This window comes from Tauraco erythrolophus, chromosome 7, assembly GCF_009769465.1.
Source record: "Tauraco erythrolophus isolate bTauEry1 chromosome 7, bTauEry1.pri, whole genome shotgun sequence".
NCBI lineage: Eukaryota > Metazoa > Chordata > Aves > Musophagiformes > Musophagidae > Tauraco > Tauraco erythrolophus.
In genome coordinates, this window is record NC_141471.1 from 62,670,631 (window position 1) to 62,675,679 (window position 5,049).

Below are 5,049 nucleotides of genomic sequence, written 5' to 3' on the forward strand. Positions count from 1 at the left end.
GGAGAGAAAATCACAGCCTCGAAAGCCTTTCTTTCTTGGGAAGTCAGGCTTTGAAACAGTTAATGTCAGTATTGCTTATTTGTCTGCTCCTTCTTTGACCTGAAAGGTTGATATTTTCAAGATACTCTTTCTCAATCAGGAGGCCTGAACATTTTTTTTACGGTAATACAAATTCTCATATAACTGCAGCTGAGGCTTCAAAAAAATCATTGTTATATTGTGAGATTAATTTAAAAAAAAAAAAAAGTTGCCAGAAGAGGTTCTCCTGTTTTGGTGCTCTTGCTGATTTGGTGTCTTGTCCGTTGAAGTCCAGAATAGATAGTGAATTCTAACCAGGGCTCCCAAAATTTATGGAGTGGCACCAGCCGTCCTAAGCATGCAGAAAAGGAACAGCTGGTGACTGTTTTTACACACCATCTTCCTCTAAATGTTAGAGGGTGCTTTGCAATGTAATATTATTATTTATACTCCAGTAATACTAAGAAGTCCTAGCTGAAAGTGGAGCCTGAATGTGCTATTTTTCCTATCTACATACTACAGGAGATAATCCTGTCCCAAGTTCCCCTCTCTGTTTTCCCCAAAAATATCATAGCTGTCTAGGCAAAGAGTGGAAGAGGCAAGACAGGCACCACAAAATGAGGTGACTTGCGCCTGGCTCCAGAGCAGATCAGCGTCTGGGCTGAGAATAGAGCTCAGTCTCCTGCCACCCCATCAGAATCTCTTCCCTGGACTTCTCTGCTGCATTGCAAACTCCCAAATAAAATACTGCATTTTTAATATCGTGTTACAAAACTCAAAGTTTTAAGGAAATATTATAAATACGTAATAAATATAGAAAACTGTGCAAAATACTTGAAATACACTGCCTTGCGATAGGGCTGAGCAGTATTCGTTCACTTTTATGCAAGGTTGTTAAAATCTTTGTTGAGACGAGGAGAAAAGGGGGAGAAAAAAGCAATTTATTTCAAGGATTCTGCTTCCTCACATGCTTTTCAGACACTTATGAATGGTCGTGCTGCTGTGACTTCTCATGAGAATTAGATTCCCATTACATATATTTGTGTTTACATTGTCTTTAGCATAAATGCATGGACAATCCATGCATTTACCATGCACAGGCTTGTCTTCTCTCTTGGCCTTGTCAAAGTGATACGATTTTTTTTCCCCACCACATCCTTTTCTTTAATATACTTTTCCCTCTTGTAGGACTTTTCTTTCTTTGTTACTGACTCGGATCACAAATGGTCTTTATTTCCCTATTATTCTGAATTAAACAGCTAAATGCAGGTTCCTGTGGATATGAAAGGGGTAGTGAGTCATCCAAACAAAAATATATTAACTTCTCCTTGTGTGGGTTGTAATCCATTAGAAACATTCCTATTCCATGTGGTTTAACCTTGCCTTTTTTTCCTATTAACTGACAAACCATGATGAGTTAAAGTGTGATTCTGGACCCAGCTCATCAGACTGTTAGACCTGCTCGTCGCAATGCATTTGTGTAATTTCAGGTGCAAAGATACGCCACTTTACGTCATCACATCTCAATATTACTGTACTATGATGATAATGGATGGAATAACTGGGATTTCGAGGCAATCTTTTGGGGGTTAGGGTAGTACAAATGAAGGTGAGCTACATGCTCTGAATCCTCCTCCCTATTGGGCACAAAGCAACAGATGACCTCCTGTTGCAGGGCCTTTAGACTTCTGTATAGAGGTCTGGCTCTTTTCAGCTCTCATGAAGACACAGGAAGACCAGGCTGGTCCCGTAGCCTGTCTTCCCAGATGGTTTGACCCACCTAAGAATTGCCAAGGAGTCCCACTAAGGTCTGTGTCCATGAGATCACCACCTGTGTAGGCTTACCCCATGAATTCTCCTTGGGGATGGGTGGAGAAATGCTGAATCTCTGCGTGCCTGAGAGCCCTCCATGTCATGTGTGCTTCTTATGGAGAGACCAAGAAAGCCACCAGGAACGCTGCTGTGGTTGGCACTGCAAAAGCATGGGGAGGCAAGAAGTTCTGTTCTGGGGAGGAAAGGGAAAGTGATATTGCAAGGAAGCAGAAAGCAACTGTGATAGTGCTCTGTTTGCTGTCTGAATTTTAGCTCCAGTGGAATGTATTCAAGAGTGAGGAGGAAAATATGGATTTCTCATCCATTTTTCCTAAGAATCATAAGCATTATTATTAGACTGGCCCTTGCACAACAGACAATTTCTAAGTGTTCTTATTGAAGGCACAGAAGATGGGCTGTTTCTTACAATGATGCAAAACTCTCCATTTTGTATGACGTGGGAGGCTTCTCAGATCAAATCTGCAGTTTTCAAATTCTTGCTTTTCCCACCAACCATAAGTCAGGGCATTGTTTATGTGACAAGTCCTTATTTCAAAAGATAAGCTTTAATTTGAATGATAATGATAATTAAGACAGATCCACAGCCATATTACACAGAAGGCTGTGTAAAACTTCTCAACAAGGAAGGGAGCGGATTTTTAAAGAGATGTTGTCAACCAGGAAATTTGGCTTCTTAAAATCCGCAGTGAGCTTATGTGTCTATGTCGGTGTCTGAATACCTTGGGTAGTTCCAAGAAATGCATCCAGCACCAAATATTGTAATAATAATGGTAAATATTGAGGTACAGAAAGTCAGGCAGTTTGGATTCTGTTTCTAGTTCTGTGACTTGCTATGTGACCCTCACTGAGTCTCCTTGTGCCTCAATCTTCTCATTTTTAAGATTCATTTAAGATAATAAAATAAAATAAAGCTTATGCACCTTAACTGTTTCCTCCAGCTCTAGGTTTTGATCAGGTCACCTACTAATGAAGCTCCCACATGCCTTACATCGCTGTGTAAGATGTCACTGAATGTTGATGAGCTTTGAGATCATAGAATCATCTGGTTGGAAGAGACTCTCAAGATCATCGAGTCCAACCATTCGCCCTGCACTGTCAGGGTCCCTAAACCATGTTCCTCAACACCAAATCCACACGGTTTTTAAACACCTTCAGGGATGGGGACTCCACCACCTCCCTGAGATACTTGAATGAAGACATTATTAGTATATAAAATGATTGCCTTAAGAAGTGCCTTACTGATGGACATGCCATTCTGTGAGTCTTCCGAGAAGGCAAGAGTCATAATCCTGTATGTAGTAGTTCAGCACTGGCACAGCACAGATCTGGAGTGTCAGGGGATGTCAGGTGGTCACAATCCCTTTAAACAAAAAGTGAATTCTGGAAAGAAGTAGAGAATTAGGTTCATTGTCACGATTCTCGGTTAGGTAATAAGTAGCTGCCAAAGTCTGGTTTTTGCTTTGAGTATCTGCTGGTCTACTGATCAAGGCTGAGCAAGTTTGGGATCTTGACCTTTTTTCTTGATCTTGTGAATTTCCTCAGTGCTGTCCTTGTGTAAACGACTGTAATATCACTGTTCTGGCAAAACGATACATTGTCTTGGTTCCTCCCAGGTATCAGGACTTGGTTTCTATTGGGACCTGTTTTCTTCATTACATCTGGCATACATCTGAGGAGCACCATGGAGGTAAATTCTCTGATTGTTATTTTTTTTTTATTTATTTTTGAGTGTAGAGACTAAAACTTGTGTTGTCCACATGTAGTTTGGCATTTGTGGTTTGAATAATGCCTCTCATTTTTGTTATTTTACTGATGGCTTTTTGATTTCTTACTGAGGAGGTCTGAAAAATTTGCTTCTGTAGCTCTAACAGCAGCTGACTGTGAGCTACTGTCGCTTTTATTCAGATTAATTCCTTCATCTTTTGCCCCTTGTATTTCATATACTTGAGCCATAGAACATGATGTAGAAATGTGGTTTGGAGAGAACTCGGTCTTATTTTTAAGTCCTCGGTAAAGGTCAGGGTTTTTGCCTTTATTTTTCTGTTAAATGCATTGGGTTTCTCTTTTTAAAGGCGGCCATATTAAATCCTGCCTTATTTACAAGACAGATATTTCTGCAAATATGAAATCATCCCTGTTAGCCCTGCCAGCAGCAGCAGTGTCAGGACGCCTGTCACACACGTCTGTATTTCAAGCTCTGTGTCAGCGGGAGCTACTCTGTGCCACATGATGTGACAGATTTTTATGTGCCCAAAGCCACCATCGGCATAAACCACATAAATGGCTCCTGGGTGTTGGGAATATCCCAGTGATGCGGGATATTCAGATTCAGCTCAACAGGATACAGGCACTTTTCTTTAAGGATAGATATACAGGCTGGGTGGAGAATGGATTGAGAGCAGCCCTGAGGAGAAGGACTTGGGAGTGCTGGTTGAGGAGAAGCTCAACATGAGCCAGCAACGTGCACTGGCAGCCCAGAAAGCCAACCGTGTCCTGGGCTGAATCCAGAGCAGCGTGGGCAGCAGGTCAAACGAGGAGATTCTGCCCCTCTGCTCTGCTCTCCTGAGACCCCACCTGGAATACTGCGTTCAGCTCTGGGGTCCCCAACACAAGAAGGACATGGAGCTGCTGGAGCGGGTCCAGAGGAGGCCACAAAGATGATCCGAGGGCTGGAGCACCTCTGCTATGAAGACAGGCTGAGAGAGTTGGGGCTGTTCAGCCTGGAGAAGAGAAGGCCCTGGGGTGATCTTGTTGCAGCCTTCCAGTACCTAAAGAGGGCCTACAGAAAAGCTGGAGAGGGACTTTTTACAAGGGTGTGTAGCGGAAGGACAAGGGGCAATGGCTTTAAACTGAAAGAGGGGAGATTTAGATTGGATCTAAGGAAGAAATTTTTCCCTCTGAGGGTGGTGAGGCACTGGAACAAGTTGCCCAGAGAAGCTCTGGCTGCCCCATCCCTGGAAGTGTTCAAGGCCAGGTTGGATGAGGCTTTGGGCAACCTGGTGTAGTGGAGGGTGTCCCTGCCCATGTCAGGGGGGTTGGAACGAGATGATCTTTGAGGTCCCTTCCAATCCAAACCATTCTGTGATTCTATGATTATGTTATAGTGCTGGGCTTCGAACCCTCAAACCTGATTTGCCTTCTCAAGAAGTGTTAGCAAGTTGGAAGACCGCTGTGTAGCAATGTCTTTCACATACAAAT